Genomic DNA, 13,889 nt, shown 5'->3' on the forward strand with positions numbered 1-13,889 from the left:
GTGCTTGCACCTAAAAATTTAGAGTTGTATAGGGTTAGTATACACTTGTACTAAGTATGGGCATATGCAATCACACAACAAATAGATGCATGAGTAAGAATAGCTCTTTCCTAACAACATGATTGTAGAAGATCAAGTCAGTGGACTTGCCAAATTGAGATTAAGAAAGTGAGTGAGTTTTCCAAATTTGGATTAGAAAAGTCAGTGGACCTGCCAATTTGGATTTGAATAGCCATGCCATGAGTATAACATGCATCATCAAACTTATAATTTTGCAAACAACACATAACATACTTCACATATTATATCACGTAGTTCATATCTTTCATATGCCATGAGACCTTGGGATCATGGACTTGACGTTAGGACTTCCCTAAATGAGGGCTCAACATGTGGGACCTCAACTAGGGAGCCTTCTTTAGCAAACACAGAGTCTGCTTCATTCATTCATACGTACTTCATTTCATTTCATTCATGAGCCAGTGTAACACCAACTATACCTAGGATGTAGTTTAAGACTTTCATCAGGTTCGTTATGCAATGACCAAGAATGACCTAATGTCATTACCTGAATCTAACTCACCTCTTAATTATCCTATCCTAACATCCTTGTTATCATTCGTTTCATTATGTGCATCATTTGAGGCTGACCTCATTCATTCATTGGAAACTTTAACTTTAACCGACATAGATCATGTGAGCATCATGAAATCCAGTGTCATGAAACCCCACACCTAAAAGAGGTGGAATCACCGGCCAAAGTGACCCAAAACATGCTAGCATACATGGGAATTGAACCTCCGCCCTTTCCGAAAGAAGACATCACCGCTCATAGCTAGTCTATCGGTGCTCAGTATAAAGTTCCATTAAATTCAACTCATACATCATGCAAGCTGGCTTCTAGTATGAGGACATCATAGCTCAATAGAATATTTCTCATCTCATCATTAGTATTAAGTGTGTTAATCTCAATACTTTAAATAAAGTGTTCATAGAGACTTGTCTCTTCATTAACTTTACTCTCTCATAGGTGAGTACGTTTTGGTAACATTTACTTAGGCTCGTTTGAGATTGCTCTTATCTTTTACATTAGCCTCATATCATGTTGTTACCACATTCATTATCATTAGCACATTTGCTCTTCAAATTTACTCACCATTTTTTACGTGAATGTTCATTTCATCATATGCCAATGCACTTGGCCATTTGGTGTGTTTCACAGTCTTACTTAAACCTTCTAAGGTTTCATCACTTCATTGTTCATTTCATCATATGCCAATGCACTTGGTCATTTAGTGTATTTTACGCTCGTACTTAACCCTTCTAGGGTTTCATCATTTTATTACATACATCTTAGGTTTACTTATTTTTAAACGTATGCTAGACTTATGGGTCTATCTATACCTACAAGCCATGGGGCTTCATTCATAGTTTGTCTAAGTGATTCATATTTACCCAAGATTATATGGTACAAGACTTATGCATCTTGTAGATATGCCAAGATATTGATTTCGATCTTTAGAGGCAACATTCATTAAATATTTACTTACATATGACTTATGTGTCAATATGGAATTGGGCAATGGAACTCGATTTCAAATTCTTTGGACAACACTTAATCTTATTTTGGATTTGATAATCGCATTTTTCAGATTTGGGGGACCCTAGTTCGATCCCCATCAACCCCATAATATTTTCTTTCTTTTTCTCCTCTGCTTTTTCGTTTAAGTCAAGAAGGTTGTGGGTTCAATTCCCCACAAGCTCATTATTTTTTTTTATTTTATCTCTTAACTTTCTCACCTATCTAAGAGGTTGTGGGTTCAATCCACACTCTCCACATTTATTTTCTCCTTTATTTTTCTCCTAACTCTCGCATTCATTCAAGAGGTTGTGGGTTCAATCCCACTCACCACATCTATTTTTCTTTGCATTTTTCTCACGAAATTTGGATGAAATTTTCATTTAGTGAGGTCATGGTTTCAATCCCCAATGAACTCACATTTAAAAAAAAATTAAACGAAGCTCATTTTTTTTAAAAGTTGATCGAGACTACAATTTCCAGCAGGCTGGAAATTTAGTCTCTTCCAATCCATTTTTGTCTTAATCTTTTGTTGTTTTTTTTTTTTGTAGATTTCATGTAATTATGTCTTGGGTTCAATCCTTAGTGATCTCACTTATTTTACATTCATTTTTCATTGCATTTTGTACCATTTTGTTTGGCCGAATCCAACCTACCAAATGGTGGAAATTTATTCATTATTTTCAGCTTCTTTTTATCATCATTCATGCTTTAATTCTTAAGGAATTTCGTGGATCATTTAGTGCATCTTTAAGTGTAATCTTTTTATGATTATATTCAGCCAAGAATTACCATTTCATCCAGAAACATTACAACACTTTTACACCTCATGATTTACACAAACATTCGCACATAAAATTCAACCATAAAAATATTTTCACATACTTTCGGTTGACATAACTTAACATGCTTACAATTCCAAACGCATTATAACGAAAATCAAACTTCATACTTAAACTACCAGCAAACATACCAACAACATGATCTCTATCCTATTTCACGTTGAGATCAAAGGGATACTAGGGACAACGAGTTCGACAAGAATGGGAAAAACCCTAGTTTTCGAGTAGATTCATCTGAGACTTAAGGGTCTCTTGGGAAAGGTACCAAGAGTAAGAAAATTCATACCTTTTATGACGTTCAAACCTCGAATTGTTGCCAAAAATCTTCTCCAAAAATTACGTCCAAATCCCCTCAAAGTAAACATCAACTCGACGGACAAACTTCTCTTGGCCTACATGATTGATTTTGTTTGTTTTCTTATACTTTCGTTGTGAGTTCTTCAAGTATGAAGAACTTTGGTTTACCTACTGTTTTTCGAAGTTATTTGGAAGAGAGAATCATGAGTGAGAGTGATAGAGACGTGTGAGAGAGAGAGATGAGCATGGGAGAGAAGAGTTTTCTTAGGATTAAGAGTCTAGTTTAGGATTTAGTCAAATTAGGTTTTATTTATTTATTAAAAATGTGATTTACTTTTATTTAAAATAAGCTAATAAATAATAAATATAAATTAACTACATTAATTTACCAACTTAAATTAAAAATAATTTAATTCATTGCTTCCCACTAGGTTCGAACCCGGGTGGAGCAAGACTTCTCTTCAAGAGCCCAGTTTCGGCCCTCTCTCCCCAAAATGCCCCTCCACCTTATTAGTTAAATAATTAATTATATATTTAGGGTAAATACGATACTACTTTTAGTATGGAAAAAGACCATTTTACCCCTAGACCCTCCAAACCTAAGATTTTCCCTTTTTAAGTCCGGTAAAGACTTCTTCAAGTAAATCTTCGTATTCGAGAGCCCTACATGATTGGACACAACCTTTTCTAGCTCAACTAACTCCCAAGGTCAATTCTCTTGGTTGTAGCAAGGGTCTGGCTCTACGCGCATCAATCCGTGTGAACCCGGTCTAATTGTAGGCATTCTAGACACATTAAGCATTACTTAGCATATTCATTTTATTCGGGTTGTTACAATATATATATATATATATATTTACACTGCAAATTGGCAAATTTTTATACTTCACCTTATCCCTGCTCAACTCTACTGCTGATAATTTACCATAGAAACAAAAAATGATTAATTAACAAACTAGAATATATTCTAAAGTTTTTTCTTACTACTTGTATTTTGTATGTAATTCATGTGGATACCAAGTAGAATCTTATCCCTCTAATTAATCATATTCACATTATTGATAGATTTTAATTGTTTTTTTTTTCAGTTTTACGATTTGGTTGTAGCTTAACTTGATTGCAAGTTATTGTTTCTCCTCTTTAATTTCATCTATTGTTTCTATTCATAACATTGTATTTCAATTCTTTTTCTACTCTTTGTTATCAAAATGTAGCATTTCTTCCGCACTACTGTTCTTCCACAGTTGTCCCATTTTTTACAAATTATATTCCCTTTTCTTCTCTACTTTCAGATAAATTTATATCTCAATTTGTTGTCTTCCAAACAATCTCTTTCATACTTTTGATTGGCGTTACAAACTCAGGTATGTTTCTACCCAATTCTTCTTCTTTTTTTTCTCAGTTCGTCTTCCACTTCTTTTGTTCCCTTTAAAGTGTTGTGAATTTTATGGTTCCCTTTATTGTTGTGCTCATGAACTAATTTTTATGTAGTTGGAAAGGCATGACAACAACTCATAGCTGCTTTTCCATCTCTTGTGAGTGTGGTACGCACCTCAAATATTCTCTAAAGAAGATAGTTGTACATTGTTAGTCAGAGTAGTAATCTTGAAAACTTTTACATTACCATAAAAACACTTATACGTATTCCTAAATAGTAACTCTATTTCACAAGAGATTGTCCGCAACTCAAAGATAGAAATAACAATGATACAAAATAGCCTGCGAGATCTGCAATAGCCTATTCATCATCCGTACCTTAGAGGGATCGGTTCAAGTGTTGATCCAAACCGTATATACAGGCTAGCCAGTTGACATCGCAGATGTGGTCGTAAGTACCTTATATGTTTTCTCGCATGATCTATTATACAATTTGATAGAACCATGAACTATTCTCTCATATATTACTTCACTTGTAACTAAGAACTTTGAAATACAATTAGAATTGTTATCTGACCCATTTGTAGTATTTACTCCAGTAGGAGAGTCTCTCGAACTGTGTAGCGACAGTATATCATGATATACCTAACCTAACTTGATTGAACTGGAACGTGCAAGTATTCACTACCTATTGATCTGAAAACACATGTTACTGAGTTGAACAATTAGAATGTTATGTGTTAGGCTTTCTCGCACCAAAACTAATGAAACTACTAAAAGTAATTGTGCTTTTTTGTTGTTGTCAGTTGTTCCTTGGCTACTTGCCGACGGGTGAAGGATTATTATAGGTGAGGGGCTGCATATTTGGAAATTCAGAAGTCAAATGCGCACTCATCGATTTTCAACTAATTGGTACTATTGCGTCTTATACTTTCTTCAGCCATATCAGCTGCATATTGCTTGTTTATTATTTTATTGTTCTTACATTTTGGGACTTATACAACACCAATCATTAGACGTCTTTCCACTAGTACTACTACGAAAGATGTTCACGATTTCTTTGGTTTTGGTGGGGCGACTCAACACTCTGACATTCGCAGGTGCTTCAATATCTGAGACTATATTACAATATAATTAATCATATCCTTTATTTCTACATTGATGACTTAGAGCGAGAACAATAAAGAACGGATGGAAGGGAAATATTGATATACAATTTTTATTATTATTATCCTGCTTCCATTTTTTCATACTTGTGTTATTAATGATATGAATTATTTCATTTGATAATGTCATATATATCGAAAAAGAAAAATGAACACAAATGTTGTTGTTTCTCTTTTTTTCTCCCGAAAATGCTAATTTTGATTCTTAGTGATCTACAACTATGCACTTCTGTGTCACTTACCTTATATTTTCCATAATGTTGAAATGCAAAAATAGTTTTATCAATCCACCCTTCAAGTTTATTTGTAATATTCTTAAATTGAAGTACGAACATAAACAAGTTCTATTGTGACTAATTTAATATGAATTATTTTATTGTTGGAAAAACTGAAGGTCCAATTCACATAGTTTGTTCTGAGAAGAAATGACTGATAATGTCATATATAGAGAAAGGAAAATAAACACAAATATTTGTTGATGCTCTTTTATGTGATGTATATCTCTTATCAAGTTCACTCTTCCCTGTTGCTAAAAATATAGCATCGAAGTTGGATGAAATGAGGAGGAAAAAATTACAAAGAAACAACGAGAACAAGGTGATACATCAAATGAAGTAGGAAGACGTCACATTGGACATGAAAATAGTAGATCAAGAAATAAATAGAATAAAGATAACAAATTATAGTTTAGTCATGAAGTGGTTTTGAAGATATTACGTGGGAGGAGAAGCACTTCAGAGAACGTTGATCGTGAGTACAAAAGTGTGGAGTGAAAAAGGCGAATGATGCATAAATAAGCTTACATGGCCAAACAAAAATGGAGAATGGATAACATATAAGAGGAATGAGATTCTTTTTGGAGCTAATGTATGTTTAATTATAGCCGATGGAAGAAAAATCGTATTGTGGAACGACAACTGAAGAGGTCAGTTACTTTTGCTTTGTAGCACCATGTCGTCTATTTGATATTGTTATTTAATAAAATTATTTTTTCCTGAATAAAGTAACCTTCTTATAATACACTGTTTAATGAATTTCTTATACTGTTTCTTCAAATCTTAATTTATATGTTGTCTAATTATGTTCACCGCAACCTATTAGTAAGAATATTTCTCTTTACAACTTTTAATTACCATTAATATATTCAATTTTGTGGAAAAAGAGTTAACAAAAACACTCTTAAATCTTTTGTTCCAAATATATGGCCTTTTAATGGTATCTATAGCTAGCCATCTCTTGAAATTTCAATACATGAGACAACAATTTGTAATTATGTCATGTTGTTGTTGCTATGCTTACTGATAGAAATGTCTTAGGTGCAGGGTACACTGGAATTTGGTAGTGGTGTTGATCAATCATTAATAATGTGTAGGGAGAATGATCAAAGAAATCTCACCTTCATATTAGTACTATCAGCAAACAAACATTCTCCTGTGCTTTCAGATACCAACAATTAATTCATCTGGGACGATTATAAAAGTATGGCCACCGCTATCAATAGATTTTCCAAGATTTATCATCTTTGAACTTAACTTTGAATTGAAATGAAAAGGTTGTCTGAAAAGAAGCCTGTGTAATGATTTAAGAAATATATTGTAACATTCCAGAAAATATACTCGTCTAGTGAAGAGCCTATTAAGTTTTAAGAATAGGTATTGGGGGTACATAGTCATCCCAATGTCCAATATTTAGAAATATTGGGCATATTAGAAAATATTGGCTTAAAGGTTATTAGCATATTTTCTATGTATTAACAAGCTTTTCCAAGAAATGTCCCTTCAATGAAGACAATAAGCTAAAAACATATATTTTCTAGCATTTGCACATTAGGTACGAGGCATCTGTGTGTCAAGCCTAGGCACCATAGCACATTACCAATTAAAATGATCATGTAGATTAAGCAGTGCCCAAGGACATAGTGAGGATCCTTGAGACAATAATTAAACTATCCAAATAAACCATCAAGAATAGTTAGTTAGGAAAGTACAAGCAACACTTGTGCAAGCACATGTGAAACCAGCCAATGAGGGGGGACCACACGACCACCATAACTGAATTCAGTTAGGGTTGTTAGGGGCAGGTGTGTACAAGGGTCCACCCACGTGGGGCCTAACTCTCTTACCAACTCTAGACTCTAAATAATTTACCTAACTAGCTACTAACGTAGGACAAACAAAAATAAATTATCTAGTGCACCCGACAACCTAAGACTTAATTGGGTGACACTAACCTAGTAACTAGTTCAAGGAACATCCTAGTACCTAACCTAGTATGGTCCAAAAGGGTTAGTTATGGTCCCAATGACTTAGGGGGTACTTTAGTAATTATCCTAGGTCCCTTAATTAATTAAATTAATGAATTAATTAATTAAGTAAAATTCACAAGCAAGGCCAAAACTCTTAGGAAAAAAATTTCATATTTGACTAAGTTAAACGATTTCCTATTTTTAGTCAATCTAGGAGGGGAATTTTAGTAATTAACTAATTTATTTATTTAATTAACTTAATTAGCCTAAGTTAAACTAGTCAGGATCAGTTCCTAAGACATAGACGCACGTTCAAACACTAGAAAATTCACGACTCAAAACAGTGAGCAAACGAAAGAAAAATAGAAAAGTTTCTCTCGATTCTCTTAGGCGATTTCAAGGTATTCTTCAAGGTTTTCATGCAAGGTGATTTTCGTAGATTCATTATACATAAGGTATGGGTTTTCTCTCCTGGATTTCTTTCTCCAAGAGTCCTTTCAAACATTTTGAATTCATGAATGTCGAAACTAGGGTTGTTCCCAATGATATTGTTGAACATTCATCTCCCTAGATATCCTTGTTTTCGATTCTAATAGTATGTAGATGTAATCTCGAATGTGTTGTTGGTATATGGTGCTAATTGATCATTATATGTAGGGTTCTTGACCTGTTAATGTCTAATGAGACCTATAGATTTGATTCGTATGATTAGGGTATTAGTTACATGAGTTAAAGAATGTTGTAATGCCTAATTGTGTTCGAGAAGATGAATTGCTATGAATCATTCATGAAGTTTGGTTCACTGTTAAATGTCGACCTGTTTAGAATGATGAAAGTATATTCATGAAGTTGATTGAATTGGCTAATGATATTCTCATGACCATTGTCTAGTGAAAAATTTGCTTATGCCAATAAATTGGCTAACAATATTCTAGATTACCATAATATGTGAAAGTTTAGTCTATGCCAATAAATTGGCTTACAAATGTATTTACAAAATATAATACAAAATTGGCTAATGACTAAGTTATACCAAATTAAGCATGACCAATGTAACTTTGAATTCATAACCAAGGGTATGCCAATCATTGGGACAAGTCCCAACATACCCTTTTCCAAATGAACTATGAAAATAAGTAAGTACATTGAACAAAGTTTATAACGTTCATAAAGAGTGGTATTAAGCTACCAAATAACATTGAGCAATATAAGGTGAGTAGTAACATAATCAAAAGCTTAAGATTTATGAAAGTAACCAGAATGAGGTGTTAAAAGAAGTGAGACAAGTCTCACTCACTCCTAGACAATTATGTTAAAGATACTCACATAAGAGGGTGTTAATAATCGTGAGACAAGTCTCTTTAACACCAAGATGATAATGTAATGCTAAATTCACATTTCATCAAGTAAAGAAAAGGATGACCGGTTATCCAAAGAGTTAAGTAAACCTCATAAGCAAGATTCCATAATATTTGAGTCAACTCTAACAGTTGTAAAGAAAAAGAAGTTGAACAAAGCACCGATAGACTAGCAATGAGCTTGTTCCAGCACATGTAAGCCTCATGAGATGAGGCTACCACCAAGGTTGATAAGTAGTCTCTGTATATCTCCTAGTCTTTGAACTATGTTGCCAGCATAGGAACTAACCAGTGGAATTCCACCTAAGAGAGCTAGGTATGATGTGGTTTCACTTTGGCCAAAGAAACCACCCCTTTTCGGTGTCGGGAAGACACTAGATTTCATGTTAAGCTTACATGATCTATGTTGGTTAAATTCTCAAAGAAAGTATTCAGTTCACTTTAGCCGTGAACCGCTTCTTTTCGGTGTGGGGATAACACTAACTTGGTTTCACTTTACCCGATGAACCACCCCTTTTCGGTGGGGGCAAACACTGAATTTCATTTTATCTCACATGATCTAGGTTCACTTTGACCAGTGAATCACCCCTTTTCGGTGTGGGGCAGACTCTGGATTTCATGTTAGCTCGCATGATATTAATACTAAATATTTCTTTAAGAAAGTAAGAAATAAAGAAGAAGAAATGTAATTTCAATGTGAGCTAAGAAATTAAGAGCTTAAGTATGTCAAATCATCTGTGGTTTATAAGAATGAAGTTTTAACAAGTTATTGGCTTGTGCCAAATCAAGAAATATGCTCCAATATCTTCACGTTATGCAAATGATCAAATAATGGGCATAGCCAAATAAAAATTGGCTTATAATGACTCGTTAGTAAAACATGATAGCAAATAAATGTCCCACAGTATCCATAATATTAAAATTATGAAATAAGTGATCTAGCCAATAAAGATTGGCTTATAAAGATTTCATGCTCAATCTAATAAAAATGGAACGAATAAATTGTAGTAAGGGTAGCCAAAATATTTTCTTAGTCTTTTGGATTACTTACTTAATTCATTGTAGGTATGGGAATACAATGAATCATTCACTTGTAAGTAAAACATAATATTAAAGAGATCTTTGAACTACACAACAATAAGAAGAAAAAGACTGAAAAATAAACCAAGTGTTGGGGAAGGAGCTCTCAAGTTTGGAGGATCAAATTTCAAAATTTTCATTCGAGTTGTTCTAAAATTATGTTCATGATTCTAAGGTCTTATTTTCATATATAAAATGATTTGTGTTATTTGAATGCATTAAATATGTCATATTCTTACCATAATTCACAAATAACGAATTAAGAAAGTCTAGTGACTTTACTTTCCAGAAATGTCATGTTGTTATAGAAAGAGTTTTCCTTGATCATGCATAGTCCTTATGTGTTTATGTGCATATATCCATACTTAGTACAAGTGTTTACTAACCCTATACTATTACTATTTTATAAGCGCAGGTCAGAGAGCAGATTGAAGACTCATTGAAGCGGTTTGGATCAGGGATCTCTAGCCTTTTGTAGGTCTTCTTGAGTTCGAGGATTTTACACCTATAATTCTAGTTTAGTACTTTAGACATAGCTAATGGATGTTGTCCCTATCGTTTCATTTCAGACTTTTATTCAAAGCTTTGTGTTAAGGCCGTTTGGCAAACTATTAACATTTATTGATTTCTTCACTGAATTGCTTAATCGATGTAGATTGTTGTTTAGTTTGATCTTTTTAGAATATCACTCTATATAGTAATTATATGAAGTCGATGATGAGATGAGGCTACCACCAAGGTTGATAAGTAGTCTCTGTATATCTCCTAGTCTTTGAACTATGTTGCCAGCATAGGAACTTACCAGTGGAATTCCACCTAAGACAGCTAGGTATGATGCGGTTTCACTTTGGCCAAAGAAACCACCCCTTTTCGGTGTAGGGAAGACACTAGATTTCATGTTTATCTCACATGATCTATGTTGGTTAAATTCTCAAAGAAAGTATTCAATTCACTTTAGCCGTGAACCGCCTCTTTTCGGTGTGGGGATAACACTAACTTGGTTTCACTTTACCCGATGAACCACCCCTTTTCGGTGGGGGCAGACACTGAATTTCATGTTATCTCATATTATCTAGGTTCATTTTGACCAGTGAATCACCCCTTTTCGGTGTGGGGCAGACTCTGGATTTCATGTTAGCTCGCATGATCTTAATACTAAATATTTCTTTAAGAAAGTAAGAAATAAAGAAGAAGAAATGTAATTTCAAAGTGAGCTAAGAAATTAAGAGCTTAAGTATTTCAAATCATCTGTGGTTTATAAGAATGAAGTTTTAACAAGTTATTGGCTTGTGCCAAATCAAGAAATATGCTCCAATATCTTCACGTTATGCAAATGATCAAATAATGGGCATAGCCAAATAAAAATTGGCTTATAATGACTCGTTATATTATGACAATAAAAGGAGAGTAAAACATGATGGCAAATAAATGTCCCACAGTATCCATAATATAAAAATGATGAAATAAGTGGTCTAGCCAATAAAGATTGGCTTATAAAGATATCATGCTCAATCTAATAAGAATGGAACGAGTAAATTGTAGTAAGGGTAGCCAAAATATTTTCTTAGTCTTTTGGATTACTTACTTAATTCATTGTAGGTATGGGACTACAATGAATCATTCACTTGTAAGTAAAGCATAATATTAAAGAGATCTTTGAACTACACAACAACAAGAAGAAAAAGACTGAAAAATAAACCGTGTTTTGGAAGGAGCTCTCAGGTTTGGAGGATCAAATTTCAAAATTTTCGTTCGAGTTTTTCTAAAATTATGTTCATGATTCTAAGGTCTTATGTTCTTATATAAAATGAGTTGTGTTATTTGAATGCATTAAATATGTCATATTCTTACCATAATTCACAAATAACGAATTAAGAAAGTCTAGTGACTTTACTTTCCAGAAATGTCATGTTGTTATAGAAAGAGCTATCCTTGATCATGCATAGTCCTTATGTGTTTATGTGCATATATCCATACTTAGTACAAGTGTTTACTAACCCTATACTATTACTATTTTATAAGCGCAGGTCAGAGAGCAGATTGAAGACTCATTGAAGCGGTTTGGATCAGCGATCTCCAGCCTTTGGTAGGTCTTCTTGAGTTCGAGGATTTTACACCTATAATTCTAGTTTGGTACTTTAGACATAGCTAATGGATGGTGTCCCTAGCGTTTTATTTCAGACTTTTATTCAAAGCTTTGTGTTAAGGCCGTTTGGCAAACTATTAACATTTATTAATTTCTTCACTGAATTGCTTAATCGATGTAGATTGTTGTTTAGTTCGATCTTTTTAGAATATCACTCTATATAGTAATTATATGAAGTCGATGATGAGATGATGCTACCACCAAGGTTGATAAGTAGTCTTTGTATATCTCCTGGTCTTTGAACTATGTTGCTAGCATAGGAACTTACCAGTGGAATTCCACCTAAGAGAGCTAGGTATGATGCGGTTTCACTTTGGCCAAAGAAACCACCCCTTTTCGGTGTAGGGAAGACACTAGATTTCATGTTTATCTCACATGATCTATGTTGGTTAAATTCTCAAAGAAAGTATTCAATTCACTTTAGCCGTGAACCGCCTCTTTTCGGTGTGGGGATAACACTAACTTGGTTTCACTTTACCCGATGAACCACCCCTTTTCGGTGGGGGCAGACACTGAATTTCATGTTATCTCATATTATCTAGGTTCACTTTGACCAGTGAATCACCCCTTTTCAGTGTGGGGCAGACTCTGGATTTCATGTTAGCTCGCATGATCTGAATACTAAATATTTCTTTAAGAAAGTAAGAAATAAAGAAGAAGAAATGTAATTTCAAAGTGAGCTAAGAAATTAAGAGCTTAAGTATGTCAAATCATCTGTGGTTTATAAGAATGAAGTTTTAACAAGTTATTGGCTTGTGCCAAATCAAGAAATATGCTCCAATATCTTCACGTTATGCAAATGATCAAATAATGGGCATAGCCAAATAAAAATTGGCTTATAATGACTCGTTATATTATGACAATAAAAGGAGAGTAAAACATGATGGCAAATAAATATCCCACAGTATCCATAATATAAAAATGATGAAATAAGTGGTCTAGCCAATAAAGATTGGCTTATAAAGATTTCATGCTCAATCTAATAAGAATGGAACGAGTAAATTGTAGTAAGGGTAGCCAAAATATTTTCTTAGTCTTTTGGATTACTTACTTAATTCATTGTAGGTATGGGACCAAAATGAATCATTCACTTGTAGGTAAAGCATAATATTAAAGAGATCTTTGAACTACACAACAACAAGAAGAAAAAGACTGAAAAATAAACCAAGTGTTTGGGAAGGAACTCTCAGGTTTGGAGGATCAAATTTCAAAATTTTCGTTTGAGTTTTTCTAAAATTATGTTCATGATTCTAAGGTCTTATTTTCTTATATAAAATGAGTTGTGTTATTTGAATGCATTAAATATGTCATATTCTTACCATAATTCACAAATAACGAATTAAGAAAGTCTAGTGACTTTACTTTCCAGAAATGTCATGTTGTTATAGAAAGAGCTATCCTTGATCATGCATAGTCCTTATGTGTTTATGTGCATATATCCATACTTAGTACAAGTGTTTACTAACCCTATACTATTACTATTTTATAAGCGCAGGTCAGAGAGCAGATTGAAGACTCATTGAAGCGGTTTGGATCAGCGTTCTCCAGACTTTGGTAGGTCTTCTTGAGTTCGAGGATTTTACACCTTTAATTCTAGTTTAGTACTTTAGACATAGATAATGGATGTTGTCCCTAGCGTTTCATTTCAGACTTTTATTCAAAGCTTTGTGTTAAGGCTGTTTGGCAAACTATTAACATTTATTGATTTCTTCACTGAATTGCTTAATCGATTGTAGATTGTTGTTTAGTTTGATCTTATTAGAATATCACTCTATATAGTAATTATATGAAGTCGATGT

At 33.5% G+C, this 13,889-nt stretch overlaps 1 long non-coding RNA gene across 1 annotated transcript; it reads left to right on the forward strand.

Annotated features, from left to right (window-relative positions):
* The first annotated feature begins 3,837 nt into the window (after nt 1–3,837).
* On the forward strand, nt 3,838–10,522 carry LOC104646263 (uncharacterized). The gene is made up of 3 exons (XR_011220284.1): nt 3,838–4,546; nt 4,902–6,186; nt 10,360–10,522. It is a non-coding gene; the product is annotated as an uncharacterized lncRNA (long non-coding RNA).
* Nucleotides 10,523–13,889: the final 3,367 nt, after the last annotated feature.

The sequence above is a fragment of the Solanum lycopersicum genome, chromosome 3, assembly GCF_036512215.1.
Source record: "Solanum lycopersicum chromosome 3, SLM_r2.1".
NCBI classification, from domain to species: domain Eukaryota; kingdom Viridiplantae; phylum Streptophyta; class Magnoliopsida; order Solanales; family Solanaceae; genus Solanum; species Solanum lycopersicum.